This window comes from Microtus pennsylvanicus, chromosome 5 (assembly GCF_037038515.1).
Source record: "Microtus pennsylvanicus isolate mMicPen1 chromosome 5, mMicPen1.hap1, whole genome shotgun sequence".
In the NCBI taxonomy this organism is placed as follows: domain Eukaryota; kingdom Metazoa; phylum Chordata; class Mammalia; order Rodentia; family Cricetidae; genus Microtus; species Microtus pennsylvanicus.
In genome coordinates, this window is record NC_134583.1 from 6,503,652 (window position 1) to 6,531,589 (window position 27,938).

General features: G+C 37.2%; 1 protein-coding gene across 9 annotated transcripts in view; it reads left to right on the forward strand.

The window, feature by feature from the left end:
* Positions 1-27,938, forward strand: part of Lingo2 (leucine rich repeat and Ig domain containing 2) — a 1,060,547-nt gene that overhangs the window by 665,470 nt on the left and 367,139 nt on the right. The window lies entirely within an intron of this gene.

Genomic DNA, 27,938 nt, shown 5'->3' on the forward strand with positions numbered 1-27,938 from the left:
TGTGAACAGTGAACTGCTTTAAAGCATTCTCTCTTCTCTCTCTCTCTCTCTCTCTCTCTCTCTCTCTCTCTCTCTCTTTGTGTGTGTGTGTGTGTGTGTGTGTGAGAGAGAGAGAGAGAGAGAGAGAGAGAGAGAGAGAGACAGAGGGAGAGAGGGAGGGAGGGAGGGAGGGAGGGAGGGAGGGAGGGAGGGAGGGAGGGAGAGAGGGAGGGAGGAAGGGAGGAAGTAGGCTACAAATGCCAGCACACTCTGCTTGAAATTTCCCCATTTGGCTATGCATCAAATAAAGAGCAACTCAAAGTGCTATGACTCCAGTTCCTTATTTCTCTATTACCATCATTGAGCCAGTTTCTTAACACCCCAAGCATGTTTCCATCTCTGAAAACCTGCTCATCTGTTTTGCCTAAAATTCCTCCAGATAGCTAAATGTTACTTCCTAATCAAAACAAACAATTCCAAATATAATAGAAAACAAAGTACGTGACTGGATTATCTAAATAATCCCATCTATCTTTATTTTTAAGTGGGATTTACTTTGCATAGCAGTCATGATATTCATAACTCACACTTTTATCACAAAGTTTATATGAATCAATATACGCAAAAAATGCTTAGATCAGAACCTGAGAACTGGTCATTTCTTCTACATAATTTCTAAGTATTCACTTTAACATGATTTCTGAAGAAGAAATGAAGCTAAAGAAGTAAAGTGAGACACGGAAGTGGTTAATAAGATGCTCACTGTTCTGTTATCCAGGCTTCAGTATGAACCCTGACAATGATATTAGTTTCCCATTGTCGTATTAAAATAATGTTAGCTGGATTGCATTAAATAAAAGAGGTTTATTTGGCTTATTATTTTGGAAACTAATGATCTAAAAGGCATGGTGCTGGCTATGAGAAGGACCATCCCACATACTTATCGTCATGGCTGATGGCATCATTGTCAGAAACTTTTATGAGCGAGAGATCTAGCTTGAGATCATGTAGGAAACTGGAAGTCAGGAGGATAGGGCATGGGGTAGTTTTACATTTTATAGCAATGCATTCTCCGATAAGCTCTGTCTTTGAGAACAGTATTCTTACTTGTATTTTGAAATCAGAAACTCCAATCACCTAAATACTACTAAATATCCCCTGACCTCTGACTATTTTTCCCAATATCCCCTACCTGTAACAATTGTCCCAATATCCCCACCTCTGACCATAGTCCCAATATCTCCTGACCTCTGACAATCGTCCCATATAGGTGCCCCATACTGCTTTCTAGAACTGTCTCATGATTTCATTTAAAGAGAAACCCACATGAAATCCATGGCTGCAATTACAGACGCCTTTCCTGATTTCCCTTGCACAGTGGTTACTCCAATTTCTACTATGTTTTTGTTGTAGTGGTTGTTGCTGATGTCTTTTAACTGCAACATATAGATAGACATCTGTTATATGATAAATTTCTGGTTTCACTAAATAAACCTAAAGAAAGAAAAAGGAAGGATCAAATGTAAACACTAATATTAGGAATGTATAGTCTTTTCCACAAAGCAAGTTTTGAAAAAAAAAGTATGCTTTAGTAAAAGAAAGGTTTGCATGATGAGAGTTCAATAACCACTAATAACAAATTGGTGTGAATTTGTCCTGCCTAGATATCTAGGCAACAGGTAAAGAGATAAAATGCAGTCATAAAACTTATGTGGATTCTAAGGGTTTATCTCAAGAAGTTAGGAAATTTTGTAGTCTGCATCTTAATATATATGTGTTAGCTTATATATATCAGCAATGCTTTAAACTACCTGCCAAGGAAAATTGACATTCTCCGACATGTCATTTTATGTATCACCTTGCTGATCTCCTGTCATGCTGATGTGTGTTGAGGGAAGAAGAATCCACATTTTGAACAGTGTGGATATTTGTTTTGCTTCTATTACTTCAGGGTTTTCTATCACATTTTGTTTCCTGTATAGTTTGTATTTTTGAAATACACTTTTCACAACAAATCCAGCCTCTTGATAATCAATGTGTGTTCTTCCTTCTAATCTTCTCTAGCACACTGGCATTGAAGAAGAAAGAGATCCTAAGGTTTGAAAGAGTAATATAATAATAAATAGTGGAATTTTCTATCGCATCTCTAACTGATGACTGTTCCCATATCATTTCCAGACTATTATTTACAAGAATGACTTTGTTATGCCCTTTGTTTCCTGTAAGCATGCAATTGACCTGGCTTTATCTACGATCCTGGGACACACTTTAAGGAACAGAATAAAAAAGGTTTTTATTGGTTTGTTGGGGAGCAGGGGGTAATAATCATCTCTGATGGCAAGCTGGAACTGACATGTTATCAGCCACTTAGAAAGCTAGTGTTCAAGACAGACCCTTTTATTAAAGTAAGAATGTCTGGGTTCTGTTCTACAATGCAAAAATCAGAAGCAGTTTGAGCTCTGGTAATCTAATGAATTAGATAGCGGTGGCTGCTTGCCAAATGGGAGTTAAGTACAAAAGGGCAGGATGATGCAAGTTCTTCTGCCCTGTAATAAAATTAATATACTCTTGCCTCATGTTCATTTCACTAAATAAGAAAATGACAAAGGTTTTCACCTGGGGATTCTACTATCAATTCTCTTCCTCCTGTCAGCTACCCTGTTCTTATTTGGAAAATGAAAGGGATTATTCCCTTCACTAAGGAGTTTCTTTTTTAATAAGAATGTGTGTGTGTGTGTAACATGGTGTAATAAAAAGGAGATCTAGGTAGAGCCCAATCCTAATAATTCTTTACTTACCTGGCACTTCTGTCTACCCCCACGATTCCTCTGAGAGATTAAAAAAACAAAAGACATTGAAGGATGAAAGATTAATCAGCTATCTTGTATCACCTTTGTAATGAAACCAAGGAAATACTTTCTTTCAAAAATGGTCTAATTTGAGTATTATTTTTAGTGGAGAAAGAAGTAGGGGTGGAAGAAAATGAGGGAGGAAGGAAGAGATGGCCCCCAAGATAACATTGCCCATCTCACTGGGGTAGCCCTGGGAGTGCAGATGCATGTTACTCTTTCTGGTTTTGCCTAGTGTCTGGAGGTTTTCAAACTCATGTTCTGGCATCCATGTGATAAGCATTTCACATCTGAGAAGCAATGAGCCATCTCCCTATCCCTTCTCATGCTTTTCTCTAGCTACATGTCAATTATATATAATAAAGTGTTACTTCATGACATTTTCATACCTTCATGCAGTGTGTGTGTGAGATTCAGTTGGTTTCACAGGGCTGCTTACAGAAGTGTGGGTAAAAGTTAGTTTAAGAAAACAATGCTACCTCAGTTTTTTAAGGGGGAGTAATGCAACCTTCCCCACTGATGTCTTGGACAACTACAAGATCTCAGAAGCAGATTGAAAATATATTGGACAAACATTGTGTTTCTTATTTGACATTTCAAAACATGTCCCCAAGCAAAGAAGAGTACTTTCCACGCAGCTGGTACAAAACAAATGCTCAATAGAATAAAACAAAAGAAATGTTCAACAACATATGAGTAAATTGTCCTGAGTTTAAGCATTAACTAGGATCCTTGCTGGCTGTTTGATTTCCGGAAATATCTTAATTTTACCCGTTTTCTATTTTTGAGTGTGTGAGTGTGTGTGTGTGTGTGTGTGTGTGTGTGTGTGTGAGAGAGAGAGAGAGAGAGAGAGAGAGAGAGAGAGAGAGAGACAGAGAGACAGAGAGAGAGACAGAGAGACAGAGAGACAGAGAGAGAGAGAGAGAGAGAGAGCATGTTTGTTGTACGTGTCTTCAGAGCGGACCCATGTGTCTGTAAGCCCCCATAGATGTGGGAGAACATGTATGTGGAGACCCATTGTTCCTATCAAGAGGCACTTAGGTCACACTTTTACATTAGCTTCTCACATGCAGTTCAAGAGCTTGCCCATCAAGGTTTTAATCTAATTTTTATCAGGCATTTTCTGGTAGACTCAACACTCAAATAGCCTTTTTTCTGACAAAGGTTTCCTAGAAATGTATGTTTCTATGTGTATATTCTTTTTCCAAACCCACTCATAATCTTTATTTGGGTGTATTGTGTTTCCTACAACGTGTGGTTAACAATATTTTAAGACAAGTATCAGATTAAATTAATTACTATTAATACTTGTCCTAGTTTCTTCCACAAACCTCCTAAAACCTTTCTGGCTTCTTGAGTGAAAAGGATATTTACAGTAATTTCTCTAAAACCTCTGTAGAGCACACTACTAATGCTCAGACGTTAGGATTCTGCACAGTCTTAGAATATGGTCATACTGACTTAGAATAAATGACATACTGACAGAAGTTTGGAACTTTTATCTCCATCCACTGGATGGAAAGAGATACAGGCTGGAAGCAAATTGTAAAACAGGCCTTCTTAGGATGGTTCACCTGCAGAGAACACAAGTTCACTGTGATTGTCCATCCTTCATGGCTTGACCAATACATCTGTTTCCTTTCACCTATAATGATAAATATGAGGTAGAAATCATTATTTCAAAACTACTAAGATGTATAGCTCAGGGACACTCCTTACCTAATACAGGAAGTTAGTAAATAGATAATACAGGGGCAAAGAGTGTGGCTGCAAGGTCAGTGTTGATGTGTTAAATGTGGGACATAACTTTTCTAAAACAATAAGTAGTCCTCCCTGACTTCCCCCCACACATTGTCAACTGTCACCTAAACTAGAGAAGATATCTAAAAGTCTAAATAATAATAGCAAAAATGTTTTGTTGGCACATAACTGTAGATTTAGTGTAAGATCAGGTTTAGTAAGAACTGTTTCCACCTTACTTTATTCAATACATCCCATCTACCTAGAGTAGATACTTAATAATGCTATAAAAATGAATCAGGTGTTCTGATGGCTAATCTTGTTTGTTAACTTGGCAATGACTGGAATTACCTAAAATTGAAGCAACTAAGTACACACATGAGGGATTTTTCTTGGTTAGATTATCTGAAGAGGAAGACCCACCCCAAATCCCAGTCACTTCAATTCAGAATACCCACCCTAAATTTGGTCCATGCCTTTTGGTGTCAGCTTACTTAAAAGGACATGGTGGAAGAGCACTTTTGATTTTTGCCTACTTGCCCTCATGCCCATTGGACGGTTCGTCTATCCTGAGAGACTCCATTACTAGAGATAGAATTTAATTCTTTGAGATTCCAATGTGAGCTGAAAACTGCCAGGGTTCTAGGACTTCCATAGGTATGTAGCACCAGATCAGGACCACTGAGACTATTCTCACAGACTGAACAACTACTGGATCCTTTACATCAGGAGACAGCACTGTACTATTGTACTCTCCAGATCACAGTGTGTGAGCCAGTCTAACAGATACCTTACTAATATATAATTATATGTATATATAGTTATATATTTGTTTATTCTATCACTTCTGTTCATTTAGAGATGCCTGATTAATACAGGTATTTAAATTAATTATCAAGTTCCTTTATGTACCAAGAAAGTATCTTGCATTGTTCAATCAAGAATATACTGGCAAAAAATAAACAAACATGATTTTCTGGAAGGTCTCAAATCCAGTAAATGAGCTAGATATTGAGTGGACACTCGAATACACACACACACAAACACAAAAACCCTGCAAACTGTAATAAGAAACATGTAGAGAAAAATTGGATTGGAGCAAGAAAGAATAACAAGGACTTTGGATAAAATGTGTTTGTATTTATCTATCCCATCAATACATGTTAATTATTTTACAGGAAGAAGAAGTAATGGAGTAGTTGATGATTCACACTGCCCAGTCTCTCATCTTTCGAATCAGGAATCGAGATAGGGGAATTTCAAATGCAACATAATGCTATTTATTTAAACATAAGACCTAATTTCTGGTTCTATGCAGTGAAGCATGAGGAAAGTTTCTGATGAGATGAAAATATCATACATCTTGATTAGTCTAGGGGTTATTATTTGTATTTACACATTTGTCTCAGTTCATTGAACTTTAGAGCTAACCTGTGTGTCTTCTATTATGCCTAATTTGTTATCAAAATAAAGTAGATTTAAAAATGCAACTAGATGTAAGTTATTTGGTAAGTAAGAAAGCTAACTAAAGGTTAGAATTATTCTAATAATTATCGGCATCTCTATTTTCAGGATTTTATACATCAGGGAAACAGGTATTGTTGGACTGTTACCTGCATACCGATTCCTTTCACATCTCTGACAATAGTTCTTTCTGGCTTGTCAAATATCTAAGACATTTTTGAAACTAATGCTTCGAAGATAGAAGAGTAAGGAAGATAAAAGCTTTTTCAATGATGTGCTAGGTTGATACCCCCACCCCTTGGTTGCATTTGTGAGGTTTTATAGCGCAACTGAATAATAACAGGAACATCACGATAATGGCTTTTGTTTGTAAAATTTTCAGCTCTGAGAAACCAAATTGCTTTGCATCCATGTCTTTATTGAATAGTTTCTACCTGAAAGAAGTCAAATGTGCGTTATCATGTTTTATAGCGAAGAAACTAGGCAAGGGAAGCTTAAAAAATACATAAGACTTATATATACATCAAGATTTACCCAGGCTACAATTGTTGCCTTTTTCCTTTATTTTGCTTTTTTTCTTGCATTTACATAGCATTAGAAATAGACCGATTTCTACTGCTTGTGGATATGTCAGCATTTCAATTGGAGGCAGCAACAGAAGCTTTTCATAACCTCCAAAGCTAGAAATTTTGGTCATGCCATTTCTTTACCCCAGCCTTGATAAATTGATGCATAAAGTGATTTAAGCAGATAATTATTAAATAATACCTGGCTCCAGAGTAAACACTTATTATGCATGGAAATGAATTAAGATTTCACAGTAAAAGGTTCCTCCTTTGTTATTTGCCAAACAATTCTGAACCTGCTTGTGCTGAAAGAAATAGTATAATTTCACAGCCACCTGTGATCGGGCAGTGGGGAGGCGATTTGCTCACTGTGTGTGGCAGCGCTCTAAAGTGGCAGGGGATGCGGAAGCAGTGACCTGAGGTAGAACACAGCTCAGGCATTCACTGCTGGATGAAGTGGGCCATCATACAGAGCTCTGAGATCAGGGGAAATGTGTCAAAACACTCACGTGTTGTCTGACAGATAGGAAGACGGGGGAAGATGTTAACCGGTATTACTAAAACGTTGTGTCAGGTGCTTGAAACTGACTTTGAGGCTAATGAAGAAGGTAGAATACATATTGCTCAGCTAAAACCACTCATGCTTCTCCATGTCAGAGGAAAGGATTTTTTTCTGGTGGGAGTTAGGTTAACTGAAGGATATTTAGCAGTTTCCCAAGTCTTGACAAGAATAGACATAAAATGACGAACACAGGGCAAGGACTCTATTAATATTTTTATTTACTCTGTAACAGCACTATATTGTACTCTTCATATATAATTTAAAATAAAAACAGTATTCAACTGCCCAATAAAATCTGAGATGTCCATAGAATTTAAATAGTTTCAAACTATTTTATTGTAATATCTTTTGTATGCATTTATGAAGTATGAAGCTGCCTTTATTTACCTGTCTAAAGCTGAGGTGCTTAGCTGACTGGTATTCTAGGAAAATGACTCTACTCTAATCTGAGAGGCACAGCACTGAGAGGGTTTGGCTGTGAAATCCTCTTGGAGGTGGAGCAGAAAATTGGGGACATTAATGCCTAGCTAGAGAGTCCTTGGACAAGAGAGAGCAGTATGTCTGTACCGTGACTGTCATGTCATTATGGAAGGTATAGTTTCAGACATGGATTTAAATCCTTTCCAAAACTATTATGTGTATGTCAAGTTGTGAGTGGAAATCTCTGGGACTATTATGTGAAAACATTTGAAAGATAAATTATGATTGAATTGTATTTATGCTAGACCATCCATAGATTTTCTGATGGGTGACATATGTATTGGTTATTTTCATAAATACAAAGAATAGTTGAGATGCTTTTAAATTTAATCATTCTTGTTATTGAAAAAGTGTAATTGTTTTAGGTAAAAATCACCCAGGGCTTGTAGGAGATGCGAGTCTAAAAGAGCTATAACAGACAGTTTGAGGATGCTTTTTAGACAAAGAACAAATAAAACGTCTACTCCAGAGAAGAGCAAAAAAATAGTTGCCTCTTTAACCTTGACATTTAGCATATTAAAAAATAAAACTCCTTGTGGATTTTAGTAACTTCAAGCAGGTCATGATGTATGGCTTGTGGCTTAAATTTATTCTACTTAGAGACTTTGAACAAACCCTTGAATCAAATCTCAGAAGAGATCATAGTACATTGTTTTACACATGAAATAGAATATTATAGATGAAAACCCAGATAGCATCAAGCTTGTTAGCCAGTAAGATGCACATTAAAACCAATAGTAAGATACAATATGGGCAAAAAAATTAAAATCTCTAAATTTGAAGATTATCCAAAGATGTGAACAAAGTTTTAAACTTCTGTTTCTCAGACAAATTTGAAGACCAACCTCAAATTGTCATATGGAGTTAGATACATGCATACGCTGTGATTCTCTCCCTAATTACAAACTTCAAGGAAAGACCAGTTCACATTTTCCAGGATATCTGGAGCACAGAGAACATCGAATAGTCATGCAGTATGATAATGTGTACCCAACAGAAAGAATACTTCATAGCTACAGAAGAAATGCAGTTCCATCTTAGAACACGACATTCAGAGTCAAAAGGGGAAAGAGGAAGTAATTCATTTTAGTTAAAAATATATTCATGAAATTCCCAAAGACCAAATAAAAATATTATTTAAAAATCTTTCAAAAACATGCCAACTAGGACATCACATATATTTAGAGATATTAATCAAGGTGGGAATATTATAAAAAGCAATGAGATAGTAACAAGCCTCTAAATTGGCAGCTTGTCTTCAGGGAGAGTAGGAGTGACTGAGGTCAGACATGGAGTCGTGTGGCATTAGTGATGTTAGGAACACTCTACTGTTTGAATTGGATATGTGGCATAGAAAGATCATATTGAATTTTTTTATCCTATACACAATGTTTACAGATAGTATTACCATATATGCCAGAACAATTTTTGGTGATTTATATATTCTGCAGGTTCAATACTTGTGCAATAGACTTCTTTCCATATGTGAAGCAAAGCAATTATTTTGGTAATGAGATTTTACATTATCATGCTCATATATTATTCTAAAAAATCCATGCTGTTTTATGGTGGTTTTTGTTGTTTAGTTTGTCCTTTTTTAGGGATTTTATTTTGGCATATGTTATTGAGACCAGGCCTCCCTTCTAGTCCTGGCTGGGTTGTAACTAGAAATCTGTCCTCAACAGCCTACAGAGTACTTAGATTATAGGTGGGCACTAATACATCTAGCAAACGTAGGTTGTTCTAAAATCCAGACATTCAAATTGGAAAAGAAACATGAAAGAAATGCTTATACAGCATAAGAAGTAGTGTGGTTGATTGATATGCTCCCAGGGGCTACTTTTTTTTTCTTAGATGAAGACCTCATGGCAATTCCCATCCTACTATTAGTCATCTCTTAATGAAATAACATTCTCCAATAATATGTCTTTAGTATTTAGGATGAATCACTGGATTGCACATTTATCAAATTCCTCACGTTTCAACAGCTATATGTAGAAAATAATTTGTAAAGTTTTGGTGAAAATAGAACACCTATACATACACAGGCAAGAAAAGAGGGAGGCAGAGATAGAAATGGATAGATAGATAGATAGATAGATAGATAGATAGATAGATAGATAGATAGATAGATACAAAGAGAATTAGATAGAGTCCCATTCTGCATAATATCTTAGTAGCAAGAATAGTTGCTAGGTAGATGACTGGCCCTTGTCATTTTTACAGACAGATTATCAGACCTTGCACAAATCTTGATGTCTGTGAGCAATATGTTTGTCTTTTCCCTTTGAAAGAGTGAGATAAACATGGTGGCTTATAGTTGGTGTCCCAGCATTTGGAGAATGAGGCAGGATGATCCTCTGTTAGTCCTTGACCAATATGAGTGACAGCCTGAGACTCAAAAATCAAAACAATAACAAATGAAACAAAAACATATGAGGGTAGAGCAGGCACTGTACTTCGTCAAATCTTTGCCAGCAGGTGGTTCTCAGTCTGTCTGAGGTATTTAAGGCAATGATGTGCATGAGACAAAGTTTCCAGTATTAAAGTCTAACACTAAGGAAAAAAGGAAGGAAGGGAGGTAGGAAGAAAAAAAAATAAAAGACAGACATTCCTGCTTGTTGATATTCCTCACAAAGACAATTATCTGTTGCAGTTCTGTTGAGATCTCAGATGGCCCAGAACAATACTATTTTATTGATGATGTTCTGTAAAAAGATATACATTGATTTGTGCTAGTTCAGTAAAAATAAAGTTTGCATAGTTTCCTGAGTTATGTGCTTTTTCCCCAAACAAATGTAAACTGTCACCCCTCTTTTCTCCCTGGATCCATTTTCTTTTCCTCTGTGAGTCTGTGGATAAGTCTTGCTACACTTAATAAGAAGGGTATGTTAATGAAGGCCATGCACAGACACTTGCCTAAGATTATATCTGGTTTTTCACAAAAGGAAGAACAATTCATAAAGGATTTAGCACAACTGAGACTTCCCGGGCAAGAATATATTTTGAATATTTATCTATTGTTCACTCCATTTCCTTCTGCTTTATAATTTTCCCTAAGCTACAACTAGCTGTTTTTCTTGCACAAAGTCTAATTTTGTTTGCCTAGAAGAGAAAAATATTATGAAAACTAAAAATGTTTGCCTTCTCTACACTTCTTAATTCAGAGTAGGGGCATGGAGCTGCTTAAGGCAGTCTTACCCCGGCCCCGTTGATTGTATGTTTCCCCATGCAAACCTCACCTGAATGTGAATTCACATTTCAGCAAATGTGAGAAGACTGGATCTAGTCTGGACAAGCCAAATGTGTTTTAAGTCATTTCAGAAGAAGTACCCAATCGCAAAATAACACTAACATGGTAAACAGTAACTTTTCAAGAAAATGAAAGTCAAGAAAGACTTTCTTTAAAGTCCTCCTTTGAAACTTAAAAAGAAATTTTGCATAAGTTAGATGTATTCCATAAGGGGACTCTGTCCATCCTGTGGGCTTGGAGTACTACAGACAATGCACAAGTATTAATTGAAGGAAAAGAGAATGAATAGAGAGAAATACATTACAACAACGAAACAAGAATCAGTCATACATCAGATGGTAAGGCAGCAGCATGGGATTCAAGAAAAGAGTAAAGGGCTGTTTTCAGAGAATTTTAAGACTGAGGACACACAATTTGATGTTCAAATAATTATATAAATGTGAAGGTATAATATCTATCTCAATAATAAAATCCATTAAAACTGTCCAATGCCCATACTAGGACCAGCTAATAAAATATTTAAATGATAAAAGAGGTAAATCTTAGGAAATGTTGAGAGTAATTAATAATAAAGGCAATATTATATCTTGTTAATTCTTGATGTGGGATTCCCCTCTGTATACTGTGAATACCATTGGTGAATAACGAAACTACGTTGGCCTTTGGATAGGGCAGAACTTAGGGAGGTGGGGAAAACTAAACTGAATGCTGAGAGAAAGGAGGGAGAGAAGGAGAAGCCATGTAGCCACATGTTGATGCACAGATTAATGGAGATGGGTTAAATTAAGATGTAAGAGTTAGCACATAAGAAGCTAGAGCTAATGGGCCAAACAGTGATTTAAAGAATATAATTTCTGTGTGATTATTTTGGGGCTGGGCAACCAGGGACTAGCAAGTGGCCTCCTTCAACAAATTCTTGTTTTTAAAAATTCTGGAAACAAATGAAAAATACAAACCTACATAACTAAAATGAAATTCTGGAATATTAATATTAACATTATATTTGAGAAGAATTCAAAGAAAGCAATGTGTAATAAAAATATTATTTTAAAAACAATGAAAAATAAAATAGAAGATAACTATCCAAAATAGAGTAAAGAAGATTGCAGTCAGATGTTTCTTTCCTGCCCAGTCCCACAGTGGTTCAGTCTGAAAGAAACACACAGAGGCTTATATCAATTATAAACTGTTTAGCCTATTAGCATGGCCTATTTTTAAATAGCTCTTACAACTTAAATTATTTTTTAATTTTTGTTTATGTTTAGCCACATGGCTTGATACCTTTTCTCAGTGAGGCATTCTCAGCTTGCTTCCTCTATCTCTGGCTGATGACTGCATCTCTACCTTTCCTCTTCCCAGAATTCTCATAGTCTGGTCACCCTGCCTACACTCCCTGCCTGGGTACTAGCCAATCATCATTTTATTAAGCCAAACTAGTGACAAATGTTTACAGTATATAAAAACATTATCCCACAGCAGTTCACCTTTTTCTCTTTTTAGAACAAGACCCTGATTCTAACCTTCTTTGTTTAGCTTTATTCCTGACCATTATCTATAACAACTTGTAACTAACATACTAAATAAATATCCATGATCTGTTTTTTTGAGGGGGGGAATGTGAGCATAGTTTTCTAGACTATTTCCTGATGATTGGGGGCACTGGTAATCTTAGGAGGACCCAAAGAATTGGGATAATGGTCAAGTCATGACTGGAGTATTCTGAAAGGCTGAATATCTCAGCCAAGAGTCTTGAAGCTGTTCTGGATGTAGAACTCAGAGGAAGCTGCCAGGGAGGTACTCTAAAACATTATATTATCTGGGCCATCCACTCTTATCAGAGATTTTTCAGGAGGTCTCCTTTGATCAAACCTTATTTTTCTTAACCCAGAATGAATATACAGCCTCTTGTCTTCTGTGGAAAAAAAACTTCTCTCCAAAGTAACATCTTTGACTTAAATTTGAAGTCAAGTCGTTTTCAAAATATATATGTTGTATTAATCCAGCAGCATTTATAATCAAATTTCATTTAGTAACTGTTGTTCTTTCCTCAGCAGTCACACAACTCAAAGACAACACAATAATATACAGTATTCTCTGTGTATTTTCTATCTTTACATACTGGTTTGTTTGTATTATAGTAATAAGAGCGGCAGGGCTGCATCCCCAACACCCCAGCCACCTGCTAACTTATGCCCGAAATAACAACACACAAACTGTATTCATTTAATCACTGCTTGGCCCATTTCTATCTAGCCTCTTCTCGGCTAACTCTCGCACCTGGACTAGCCCATTTCTGATGATCTGTGTAGCCCACGAAGTGGCTTACCAAGGAGGTTCTAGCCTACGTCCATCCTGGGTCGGAGCTTCATCGCGTGTGCCTGGGAGAGCAGAGCATGGCATCTCTCTGAGGCATCTGCTCCCGAGAGGAGAGCTGTCGAGTCTGAGCTCACTTCCTCTTCCTCCCAGCATTCTGTTCTGCTTACTCCACCCCCTATGTTCTAACCTATGAGGGGACAGCCAAGCAGTATCTTTATTTTTTTAACCAATGACCTTCCTCCATCACTTCCCCTTTTTCTGTTTAAACATAAAGAAAGGAAGGCTTTAACTTTAACATAGCAAAATTACATATAACAAAACAGTTATCAAGTAAAAATTACAATAATCTCTATCATAACTAAGGAAAACTATAACTATAACTAACTATTCTTAACTCCATCAAAGACTCCAGAAAGATACAATATTACCTAAGCAAACAAGAAAAAAGCAACTTTTAAAACTCTAGAAATGACAGAGACATCTCTCTGCCTGGACAGTCACCCAAAGTTCTTTTGTACCGTTGGGGCATCCATCTTCAGCCTTCAGGCCCAAAGTGTCCAGCAGACATTTTCATCATGCAGGAAATTCCAAAGACAGTTCATTCACTTTCTTCTGTGTCCTGCAGAATGTCTCGCAGACTCTTTTATGAGTCAGGAACCCTGAAAGATCATCTGACCTTTAGGCAAGTTCAATAGTCCTCTCTCTGTGGGTTCTCTGTGTCCAGTTTATGCAATAGTCCAGGCAAGAGCAGTTTCTTGCCCAAATGGCTATCAAACTCCTTAACGATCCTCTTCGATGCCCATCTTCTTCTTGAAGTAGATTGGTGCTGCCAGGAGCAGACATGTCTCATTGTCATGAAAAACCCTAAGTTATTAAAACATTTAAAATGCCATATTCTGTAGCCTTTGAGAGATATGAAGAATGCCTATCTGAAATATATCTCTATATATCTGGAAAATCTAAGTAACATGACTACAAACTTGACTATTGTTTATGATTATCCATCAACAACCTATATTTCCTAATTACACATTACATTTTAATAATGAACTACACAATCAGAACACCTTATTCAAGAGCAGAAATACATATACATATAACAAAAATTAATCTTAAATCTCTATCAATAAAGCAAAATCTATACTAATGCAAATTATTCATACCTATATCATTTCCCCCTTTATATGTTAAAGAATGTTTATAAACCGTATTTGGGAACATGGGCGCAGTTTTTTCTCTCCAAACTGCTTCCTGCTGAATGGGGGCATCGTTAATTAGGTCTTTCATGATATAACCTGTGTGCTAGTTTCATCTCAGTTGGCAGTTGAGCAAAGCAATTTTCTGAAGGTGTTCACAGCAACCCTTCAGGAGGGCGTGGTCCGTCATACCAAATCGGAATAGAAGAAATGAACAGGGTCTCATCCTCTGTGAAAACAAAATAAGAAACTCCTTTCCAAAGCATCATGTCCTTAGATCCAAATTTCAAAGTCAAGGCATTTTCAAAATATCTATGTTGGATTAGTTCAGCAGCATTTATAAACAAATATTTTTTGGCATCTGTTGCTCCTTCCTCAGCATTCAAACAATTCAAAGAGAGCATAATAGCATACAGTATGAAAATTCTCTGTCTATTTTCCATCTTTGTACGGCTTTGTTTTAACCTCTATTTCATTTATTTTTACTTTTAACTTTTTGCTTTTTGAGACAGGTTCTCTGTATCTTTGACCTAGAATAACTCTGTAGACCAGGCTGTCCTTGAACTCTCAGAGATCCGCCTGTCTCTGCCTCCCAGGAATTCGGGATTAAAGGTGTACACTACTACACCTTGAACCCACAGAGGTCTGTTTGTCTCTGCCTTCTAGGCACTGGGATTAAAGGCATGTGCTACCACACCTTGAAGTCACAGAGGTCAATCTCCCTCTGCCTCCCAAGTGTTGGGATTAAAGGTGTGTACTACCACACCCAACTACTCTCTTTCTTCCTTATTTTGGTTTTTTACTTTAAGAATTTTAACTTTTAGTCTGCATATATTTTTAACACACAGTAAGTCATTTAGAAATTTTCATTGTCTTTGGATCTCTCTTTACTATATATCTCTCTTTTTCTGAACACATGTGTCTTCAATTTACCAAGCAATATCAGTAGGACTAAAGCCCTGACTTTGCCAGCTAGATGTAACCCATTCTTTAGCTTTCCAGCCTCATGGCTGAAGTACTGGCTATAGCCACGTTTACTGCCACAACTCTATGGCATTTCAAGGTCCCTGCCAGCAAGTAAGTCGCAGCATTATCTCCACAGACAACACACAAGTCCTCTCTCTGTAGTCGGCCCTCCTGCCTCAAACAGTCAGAGTTTGCCCTGGCAGGATGGCCCAGAAAGCCGGCATGTTTAAACGGCGCAGCTTTTTTCCTGCTACGGCTGAAAACCGAAAAGCATGTGTTCAGCTTTTCGTCAACACAATTTAAGTGTTTCATGGCAGGACCTCTTAATGAGCTGCAGGGTTTTGCAGCTAAAGCTGAGTCAGGAAGCCTCTCTTAGATGAGAGCTCTTGCTTGCCTCTAGCAAGCAGAGCAGACCCGAGAAATCGCTGCTATCAAGAAAACATGCTTTACTCTTTCCCAAGCTTTTTCAGGCTTTCTGTGGATTCAGTTGTCCACACGTCTGGGCGCCATTTGTAGCAATAAGAGCGGTGGGGCTGTGTCCCCAACACCCCAAGCGCCTGCTAGCTTATGCCTGAAATAACAACACACAAACTGTATTCATTTAAACACTGCTTGGCTCATTTCTATCTAGCCTCTTCTAGGCTAACTCTCGCACCTGGACTAGCTCATTTCTAATATTCTATGTAGCACAGCTAGGTGCGCTTACCGGGAAGATTCTAGCCTATGTCCATCCTGGGTTGGAGTTTCAACACGTGTGTCTGCCCAGGAGCCGGGAGCATGGAGTCTCTCTGAGGCATCTGCCCCCAAGAGGAGAGCTGTCGAGTCTGAGCTCACTTCCTCTTCCTCCCAGCATTCTGTTCTGCTTAGTCCACCCACCTATGTTCTAACCTATGAGGGCCAGCCAAGCAGTTTCTTTATTTTTTTAACCAATTACCTTCCTCCATCATTGTATTTTTTTCTTTTTTATTTTTTTAATTTCTGGGGCTTTTTTTGTTTCTGTTTTTGTTTTGATTTTCGAAACAGGGTTTCTCTGTAGCTTTTGGTTCCTGTCCTGGAACTAGCTCTTTTAGACCAGGCTGGCCTCAAACTCATAGAGATCCGCCTGCCTCTGCCTCCCTTAGTGCTGGGATTAAAGACGTGTGCCACCACCGCCCGGCTCTGTTTTTTTTTGTTTGTTTGTTTGTTTTTGTTTTTTTTTTTTGAGGCAGGGTTACTCTGTGTTTCTTTGGCTGTCCTGGAACTCACTCTGTAGACCAGGCTACTTCAAACTCATGGAATTTACCTTTGCCTCCCAAGTGCTGGGATTAAAGACATGTGCCACCACACCAAATTATTCAATTTCTCTCTCTATTTTTTGAGGATTTTCTTTTATCTCCCAAGTCTATGTATATTTGCAAACACACTGCAAACTGTCTTGAGGGGTTTTTTTTGTTGTTGTTGTTCAAATTTTTCTTTACTGTATATCTTAACTTTTTCTGACCACACAAGTCTTTAAACTAAGCAATATGGCTAGGATTAAAGCTGTGGCTTTGGGGACTTGTTCCACCCCATTCCTTAACCTTCTGAGACTCTAGCTACATGACATAGGTACAGGCAGGAATTACATTTATTGTCACAACTCCATGGAATACCTAGGTCCATGCCACTACCAAGAAACCTGATTCTGGCTGCTCATAACACCACTTAAGTGTCTGGTGACAGGTCATAAAAGAGCTGCAAGGTTCTTGCAACCAGCAATGAGTCAGGAAGTCTCTCTTAAAGAAGCTGTACCTCAGCTTACCATCAACAAAAAGAATCTACCAGAATAATGGTGGTTATCAAGAAGCTGTGCTTGACTCTGTTCTTGTATGTCTAGAATCCTTTCTCTTTTTTTAAGCTTTCTCAGGCTTTATGTGGAAATCCTTTCCAAACATTTGTGTGTCATTTGTAGACAGATATTTCTGTCCTGCCCTGTTTCTTAGTTGTTCAGTCTCAAACACACAGAGGCTTATATTAATTATAAACTGTTTGGTCTACTAACTAAGCTTATTATTAACTAGCTCTTACAACTTAAATTATCCCATATAATTCTTGTCTATGTTTAGCCACACAGCGTGATAGTTTTTCTCAGTGATGCATTCTCATCTTGCTTTTTCTGCATCTGGCTGATGATTGCATCTCTGCCTTTCCTCTTCCCAGAGAAAATTTTCTTAGTCTGGTTTCCCTGCCTGTACTTCCTGCCTGGCTCTGGTCAATCAATGTTTTGTTTTTTTTTTTAAACCAATACTAGTGACAAATCTTTACAGTATACAAAAGTATCATCCCACAGCAGAGGATAATAAATACAGAAGCAGGTAAACATACAATTGCCTACAATAAAATACTAACTGAAAGATGATTGAAATAGTTACTCATAATATGGTTATATTTTTAAAGCTTAACCTTGATTTAGGAAAATGACTGTAGCACTCAAAGAAAAGAGGGTAAATGTGGAATCCAAAATGTTGACTACCCTGAAAATCTGCTGAAAGACTTAGGTGTCCATTTCTTAGCTATTGGTTTGAGTAATGGGTATGTGTGTTAAAATGATTTAAAATGATAAAATAGTTAAAAGCTTTTTAGAAACAATTAATTACTTAAAATTACTCTTTTCAAATCATTTAAAATAAGTTAGGCAAAATACAAGTCAATAATACAGTAATTTATTGTAATTTAATTTTTATGAATATATCTGTTGTTTATATAAGACTATTTTAGAGATAATGAAAATAAGGACAATGTTTTATGGCTACAATCCTGGCCTCACATTCTATAAGTTTATTTTTCTGAATTTGCATAAATTTACATGTGGCTTAGCCTCAAATTGTCTCTAAACCTGAGATTGCTAGGCAAACCTGAACACTGAGGTGAGGGGAACGCATATTCAAAACAGTTGTACTTTCCAGCACACAGCTTCCTTACAATGAAGTGTCTGTTTAATTAATTTCATATAGTTGTATCTGCTTGACTCTCTCCCTCTCTCCAAACACTCTTGGGACTCTCTGAAATATTGTACAGATGTTCTTACAGAGAATTACATTGCCAAGTGTCATTAACATGAGTCAACTTCAACATTAATTTCATAGTTTAGACATGGAGGCTGTTCCTCAATATTCATGTATATATTCATAGCTTCTTGAAATGAGAATTTCTATGTGTGGCATGTTTCCTTCCAAGGTTACCTAAACAGTGACTTCTTACTCTAGAATCCAAAGGGCTTCTCAGTCTCTACTTCCTTAAATGAATAGGTTGTCCTAAACTAAGTGACCTTCTTCCACTGAGCACACAGACTCCCCTTTCTTAAGTCTGCTGTGCAAGAAAAGAAGAAAAAGAAAGCATTCTGGGTAGAAGACTGGTGTAGAAAATAAGATGCAGAAGTCTAGTGTCTCATGCACAGAAGAGCTTGGAGGTCCTCTGTATGGCAGTAGAAGTGAAGTGTGAGTGCTGGCTGCAGTTCCAGCAGAAGCCACCAGCAAATGGCTGTGAGCAGATGCTAAGTTAGCAACCTCTGTGCTAAGCAAGGAACAAATGAAGAAATCTGATGTGAGAACTGGACCCAGAGAACTGGACTATAGACTGAGATGGAGAAGCACCAGTCTACGGAGTGGAAATATAATTCCATTATTACTGTCTCTGCAAGCTCCTAGGTGCTCATTGTTTTTGGAAATACACAAAAAGTGTGAAAAATAAAGACAGTATTGATTTAGTGATACCAGGGCACTAGCACTTTAGCCTGAATGATTCATTAGATGCTTCTTATAATCCAGTGGGCAGAGCTTATTCTTTGCTCTATTTTACAGATTTGGAAATTAAGGCACAGAAGCCACAAAATGTGGCAAATATTTTATAGCAATTTGAAGAGTCATGCTGAGGCTATTTAAAAGCAAAGCATGTACTACGAACTTCTAGGTTTTGCTGTGTCCTCTGACGTGCGCCACATGCTTTACAGGGCTAAGGGGGACACTACCGTTTTAGACAGAATTAAATATTAAAAGCTGTAGATAACATGTAAATGAATGCCTGTGAGATTCAAGTACGTGCTGTAATTATTGCTTACATGCAAATAGGAAATATGAAGTATACCTCATTAGTGTTCAGCTCATTCTGTCTATGGGTATTATTTCTGTCCTTAATATAAATGAGTATATATTAATAGCCCACATTGTGTTGTAGTTGTTTAGCTAATCTCATTTAATGATGATAATTATCGATGCAATTCTTTTGCAAAGACATATTTAATAAATGTTTCTCATGAAAGCTTCCATTCCAATCCTCAAAATTAAAATTTAGATGTCTGAAGTATTCTGATAATGTTTCTATAATTTGAGTATAACTGTTGATGAATTTAGTATATTGAAATAGCTGGATAATCAGAAGACTATGAGTTAGGAAATGGAAGCTCACAGATTCTCAAAATAAATTCTAAGATTTGTAATCATGTGAGTCTCAGTTCCCTTATCTATGAAATGGGGATCACTCAAATGATTTGAGAAACTTATCCATGTTTTGTCTATTAAGACTATGTCTGCTGGGATCTACCTAGGTCTCTCTGAATCTAGAGACTTCCTTCATTATACTGTAATGCTCCCAGTCTGATGTAGTGGTATGATTATATATTAAAATGTAGTTGTATTAAGAGAAAAACAAGATGTTAAAAAGACCAAGATTTCTGGAGACAATAGATAACTATTTTGGAAAAGGACTAAAGGTGGCTTTTGCAATATGAGCTGTAGTATACATGTCCACATACCATCTCCTGTATGATCATCTGACATCACTGTGAGGCAGACATAGCCTCTGTCTTCTGTGAGCAGTCCATGCTATACACTGTTATCAATATTCCCAAAACATCACTTTGCTTGTGTGATTGCCTTTTAACAAAATTTCAACTTTTAATACATTTTTAAAAGATCTTTTAGCCTCCTCTGGACTACAAAATCTCCTGGAAAATATTATAATAGGTTTGTCATGGAATGCTGTCCAAGATATGTCTTTCCTCATCTTTCCAGATATATCTCTTCTTCACAGCCTCACTTCTGCCATTTCTTTTTATCCAATTTGACTATTTTTTATTCTCTACTCACTCACATTGACACTGCTCCATTCTTAGCTCACTTTAGTGTCAGTTTCTGAGTCTGTTCTCATTGAAGTGGTTTTCTCAAGACCCTTTTCTACAGGAAGCTTTCCTCCTTAAATCATCTTAGACATCAAAGAATGCACTGAAAGCATTAGGTCCAAAAACTTAATGCATGAATTTTGCATCTCAGAAATATCCCATTAGTCATCACTCAATTTATTACTGTACTGATGGAGAACCTGGTACCAAGACAAAGTCACAGACAATGTTGGATCTCTGTACTATCATCCTCTGCCATCTACTAGACAATTTTTCTATTCTTAAATTGCTTGGTGAATGATGAATGAATAAGTGAGTGTTTGGTAGATGGGTAAATGGATTGGCTACCTCTTAAAACAAGGATTGCCATAGTCAGATTGTAAGTCTAGTCTCTCTGTAGGTTGTAGGGACTGTCTACTGCTACTGTACTGTTGTAGCAGGAGACCAGAGAAAATATCTAACCAAAGCACATGGCCTGGAGTTGCCTAACCCTGTCATAAAGAACAAGTAACTCTGGAAAACTCCAGCCACCGTGAGGCAGATTTTAAACAGTATTCTTCCTCAGATCATGTCAAAATTCCACATAAAACACTACTACACTTACTCACATGTTCCAGTACAAATTGCATGCCTTCTCCAGGCATGTTCAAGTCCTTCTGCTATCGTTCATATTATTGTGAACTTTATTAAGTTATTTTTATAGATGAACTTTGCTCCATTTGTTTGGAGATGTTGGAAATGTGGTACCCTAAGCAAAATATGATGTTTTTGTCTTCCTAAGACAACTATAAATACAGCAGCATTGTTTTCTGTCTTTTTCTGGTGCCTCCCTGTAGGTAGACTAATAAAGTTGTGTCCCATGTGTGAAGCACATCATATTCCCTGCTGTTGCTCAGTCATCCTTCAGCTGTGTACTTTGGTTGTAAATTGTATTATATACTGTTGTTTGGGGATACAGAGTCAGCTGTCTTGAGATTTCACTGGTGACTCGAGTCAAGGAAAAGTGTCTTCTAGAAACAGAGCAGCCTTCAGTCATCATTCACCACATGACTCTACTTCCCCAGTACATTAGACAAAAATGATTTCTGAGTAGTTAACTGGGGTAACATTTTCCAGTTCTGTCACTGGGACCCCATCAATCAATACTAAACAAACAGCCATGCTTTCACTCTGTTGTGGTTGTTTCCACTACAACCCACACTAAATGCTACCTCTTGTCCAATCACCTCTCTTGGTTCTTTAAACACCCTGGTTTATTCAGAGATCACCATATAAATGTTTATGTTAGTCCAACTACTCTGCTGCTCATTTACAAATTTAATAAATCACAACATATTTTAAAAATAATGTTCTTAAATAATTTTCACTCTGATAATAACTGATATGCATAAACATTTATGTTATAAAAACACTCCAGGGAAATATGTGCACATGTGTGCATGTGTACATTTGTGTGTGTACATTTGTGAGTGCTGTGTATGTGTAGGTTTATAGATCTGTATTTGTGCGTGTGGGTATGTTTATGTACATGTATTTGCATGTGTGGGTGTGTTTTTATGTGTATGTATATTTGCATATATATATAGGTGTGCTTGTATATATGTGTATGTGCACACACATGTCTATCTGTGGGTTGGTGGGATGGGGTGTGCTTATGAATTTGTTATCTTTTTGTCTGTTTTGTTGGCATGTAACATGGTGATGTTAAATGTACCATGTTACGATGTACTGTTCTAGGAGTTGTGGGAAAATGTGATTATTACCCTTGCATCTAAGATACTGTTCACTGCAGAGCATCTTGGTGAACTCAGGTGTACCACATTAACAATCAAAATAACGTTCCTTTAAGTAGGCCATACATATCTTTGTGCCTTCCCACAGTGGTTTGAAGAAAATGGATCCCAAAGGGAATGGCACTCTTAGAAGGTGTGGCTTTGATGCAGTAGGTATGGCCTTGTTGGAGGAAGTATGTCACTTTCAGGGTGTGCTTTGAGTATCACATATGCGCAAGCCACACCCAATACCGCAGATGCCTTCCTGTTGCCTGCAAGATGTGGCACTCTCAGCTATCTCTCCATCATCATGTCTACCGGCAACCTGCCATATCCCACCATGATGATAATGGACTGAACCTCTGAACTGCAAACCAGCCACAATTAAATGTTATTTTTCCTTTATAAGCATTGCCATGTTCATAGTGTCTCTTCACAGCAATAAAGATCTTAGCTAAGACACCCTCAACTCAACAGTAATGGATGGATATAATATGTTTCTGTCTTTCTGAAGTTTATAGGTTTACATGAAGTGAACCTGTTTAATAAACAAATGTTTCTGAAATAAAATTAGAGTCTACTCTGTGCATTTCTTATCAATTATTAGGCCGACAATAGCCTAAAAGTGTTCCTGTAGGTCAGGTACTGTGTTCAACTCAAAGCTCACTCAGTGGAGCATGATAAGCCAAACCTACTTCTTCATGGGAAGTCCTTTATTAGTTCCATGTTTCTGAAGAAGGCTATATGATATGGCACAGAGTTGGCATGCAGCTTTCATGGGGATGCCATGCCAGTAACCACAACTGCAACCTTTCAAGTGCCTCTTGTATATGAGAAACCCTCAAAATATTTCCCATTAAAATAATATAAACATTATTTTTTATCCATTAGCTTGATACAGTAATACCCCAAAAGTAGAAAGTCCTTCCTTGTGTACAATTAATGAACACTGCACACATCCACTTCTAATACATCTCTTGGGATTTCTTTATGTCATTTTTTTCTTAGAGGAATTTAATATGATGTTTCACATGTGTTTTTATGTTTAAGCTCTCCCAAGTCCATGGTAGTACTGGATTCATATGAATGAGCATTTGATGCCACACACACTTCAGTAGAAAAATCATGATAATATTTACCTGGAATTAGAGTTGATGGATAAAATAAAGGAATAAAACTGAAGAACTGAGTGAAGTATTGGTCAGTGCTTAGAAAATCCTAACCACACTTTCTGAAAAAAAATGCATTAGAATTAGGTAACCCTTGTGTTCTGATTGTAAAAGCTGCCTCGAGTAATGTTTTACCGAGCTATAAACTGTTCTGACTAAATTTCATGCCTGATAAAACCCTTGCATTTAGAGCATAAAATGTAAGACCTTGTCCCATAACTAATCTGTCAAGTTCCTAGAACAGAGAAGTCTTGAATCTTTTTGCACCAGAAAAATTAAGCTGCTAAAAGTTATCATATGGCTTTTTAAAACAGGCTCGCATAATTAGGAATTTTGGTCATAAGAGTCTTCCATTAGTCTTGAGATACATTTTGTAAGATATATAGTAATACATGCATACTTACATGTGCAAATTCATGTATACATTATGTTTTAATAAGCTATTATAAGTCAGTATAGTTATATAATTACCAATTTATCTCAGTAAATGCCTCTTATTTAATAGTCATATATAAATTAGGTTGATCTTCTAACAACATACTTGCCAGTATTACATAGCTTTGAATAATGCCTTTTTATTTACAGTCTTAAGTATATCATCATTGTTTATACCTACTGCATAGATAAAATGCATTGCAAACTAGTTTAAGCTTTTCTAAAATGGATATGGGGAGCTATAATGGGAAGGATATGGTCTTTGGAGCCACACACAGCCATGTTCCACTCTTAGATCTATGTCTCCTGAATTCTGTAATCTTGATTTAGATAAATTTCCCTAACAATTTCTGAAGTAGAAATAATATTGCAGGCAGTTTATTGTACTATGCACACAGGATCTATGCACTATGAGGCACCTATGTAGGTGTCTCAAATCAAATAAAGGAGGAGTAGTTCCATGGGAGCTGTCTTTAGGAGGAGAAAAATCTCAGTCACCATTCACTCCCTCTGGCAGAGGGAAAAACAGTCTGGGAAGAAGAAGTTAAAATTGAACATCCATCAGTCACTCCCTGGGGCAGCTGAGGGCATGAGTACTGGTCTCAAGAAAAAGCACAACGACAGCCTGCAGCATCTACAGCTTTGTATCTGTTGGTGGTATGTGACAATAACTTGTACCAAATCCTAGAAAGCCACCTTTCCTGAAGCCCATCTTTCCTGCGGCCACCACAATGAGTAAGCATATCTTTCTCTTATCTCTTTTGAATTCTTATTTTTCTCACATTGAGAGTAGAATTTTTTCTTTTCTCTTTTGAATTCTTACTTTTCTCACATTGAGAATAGATATTTTTATATACAATATATTCTGGTGACATCTCTTCTTCCCAAGATCCCCTGAGGTTCCCCTGACCACACCTCCATGTGCAGCCACACCCTTGTCTCCTCTTAGAAAACAAAGAGGAATCTCCTGAATAATAATAGAATAAGAGAAAACAAAAATCTGAATAAGACAAAAGAAAGAGAAGAGAAGGAGCCAGGAAAAAGCACAAGAAACATATACAGAAGCAAAGAGAGCTACACATCAGCACATCCAGGATTCCCATAAAATCCACAAAACTGGAAGCAATACTATATATGCAAATGACCTGTAAGGATAAAACAACAACAGCAGTAGCAACAGCAACAAAAAAAAAATGCCCTGGTAAACATTAAGAGACAAACAGCCTTCAAAGATACCATTGAGTTCATTTTGTGATGGACATCTACTGCTCTATGGTAAAACTCACTGGATAAAACTAATTTTTCCTTTGCAAGCAGTCATCTCTTGGAGATAGGTAGGCATTAGGGAAGTGGGGTGTGTTTACTTCTCTTCTTAGAGATGGGATCCCATCTTGTGCCTACTCATGAGGAAGATTACTAGGAAGCAGTCTATCTCTGGGATTATCTCAAGACTGCAGCTGATTCCTGTATTGTCTTATCATCTCTCCTCTACCGTCCATGCTAGAATCCACTGTGTTCAGCCAGCATCTCCACTGACTGCGGTGGTTCACCTTGTGAAGTGACACCAGCCAAAAGTCTAAAACCCTTCTCACCATTACATACACTGGCTACAGTATTTTACTATAGCTTATTAAAAATAAGCTGGGAAAGTTTAAAAAACACAGGTGGCTTACCTCAATGCCAGGCATCTCCTGTCCTCTCTGTGGCTATAGCCCCGTTTTTGCCCTTGATGGTTTAGCAGCTTCTGCCTCTATTCCCAGTGGTTTGCTATGGGTATCCAAATAGTTACAATTGTTCTTTGAAATCTACAATAACTTATGATTAATGAACCTCCTATTCTGTCACCACATGGAAGCAATTCCCCTTTGCAAACAAGGGTAGTTCCAGGCACAGAGCCCAGTTTGTAGGAATGGAAAACAATTTCCTTGCTTAGCCAACAGGAATAATGGTATATTAACTACCCAGATTTCCCTGCCTAGGTTCCCAGATACACACAGCCTATCCTTGGAAGACGTAGAGGGGGAAAGAGTCATTGATTCTTAAGTATTTAAATACATCCTTACAGTAGTATCTCACAATTGTGAGACACTTCTTCTGTACCATTGTTTGGGAGGAGTAGGGATTGAACCTAGGGTCACTCACATTTAGGCAAGTGCTTCAACATGGAGTTGTACTTGCACCCTCAATCATCTCTTTAGAAGACTGTCCTGTTGTTACTTAATCAGGGTAGCGTCTCCTGGTTCATGCCATATGTACTGAGCTGAGTACATAAAATGATTATCTAGCCTCTGCTGTACCTCAGTTCACCTCAAAAATTTCGTTTGCCTTCAGTACCAATATGTGTCTTTATGTATTGATGTCATAAACATGAGAGCTATAGTTCTAAACAATGCTGAATGCCAGCCAGGCATAGTGACACATACCAGCCATCACCTCTCCCCAGAGGACAATACTGGGAGATTGGTAGTTCAAGGCCAACCTTGGCTAAAACAGGGAGTTCAAGACCTTGTCTAAAACAGGCTCACCAAATGTCTTAGGGAATAAGTTTTGGGTCTAGACAAATGTAATTATTTTTCTTTCTCAGTTGAAAGTAATTGAAATACTAATCAGACAAATGGTTGGTTAGTTGTTCTGAAGGATCTTGCTAAAATTGAGGATCAATACTGCTTCCTGTGACTGTTAAATTGGATCGCTCATCTACTTTCTCATGTGTGAGAAATTGGGGCAAATCATTAAATGGTCCTCATGGAACAGATGAGAGCTACTGAGGAATGGAGAAGATGTCTTAAAAGGATAAAAATAAATGATGTGGGAAACAGATGGGACTTCTTGAAAAGATAGTTGAAATATAATAAAGCTGAAAAATAAGTAGATCTTGGACATTCTAAGATTGTGCATGATGTAAGACAGTAACAAGAGTAAATTCTGAAAACACACTAATTTATGTATTCCAGTCTTCTTTATTTTATTTCTTATTTTGTGTTCCTTTTGTTTCTTAGTTCCCTTTTAATTTTACTCTAGGTTGTTGTTGTTGTTGTTTGGTTTTTATTTTTTAATTAAATCTACTCAATGTGCCAAGCTATAAAAGAACACATGATAACTTGGCAAATTTAAGCAAATGAAGTTGATGAACTTAATTTATTGAATTAAAGCAAATATCACTTGTATTGCAGTTGTGAGATTTAAACTGTCCATAAAGGATTTGTGCATAGAAGGTGTGATCTGGGCTGATTAATAAAAAGGCTGTGATTTGCATTCTTCTTGCTGTCAAAACCACATGCTGCCTGTCCTGCTGAGTGAGGCTCATGTTAACTGGCCTTGAACCTTGTGATTGGTAGCTTCATTGAAGAGTTATAATCTGAATATTTAGTTGTCTGTGCTTCTAATGTGAATAATTTAAAAATTTATTTCTTTTTGCCAAAATGTGTGTGCATTCTATAAGCATTTCCTGCACTAATATTCTTAATATGGGAATGAAATTCACTTCTATATCTATTAAGATAAGCTTACGTATTGACATCTATTCCACAAAATTATTTGTATGCAAAATAAGTTATTACACATATATAAAAACTAATTTTGGACAGTAGTAAGGTGATGTTATGTGTATTAATGTGTCAGACTTCAGATCATGGTGTTGAAAACAAGGCTCAAGTCTTTTATTTATAAAGTCAGAATTCTACTTACGTCATAAGATGGTTAAGTGAGTTAAATAAGAAACCTATGAGCCGGGCAGTGGTGGCGCACGCCTTTAATCCTAGCATCCGGGAGGCAGAGGCAGGCGGATCTCTGTGAGTTCAAGGCCAGCCTGGTTTACAAGAGCTAGTTCTGGGACAGGCACCAAAGCTACAGAGAAACCCTTTCTCAAAAAACCAAAAAAATAAAATAAATAAAAAAAAATAAGAAACCTATGTAATTTAGATATTTCCCTATGAAATGCATGTGTGCTGTGCGTGTGACACATGTGAACCTGGTAGTGACACGTTACAAATAACAGCATCTCTTGTTGGCCTAAAGACACTTCTGAGATCCCAAAAGGGTGTTTGATTTCAGTGTT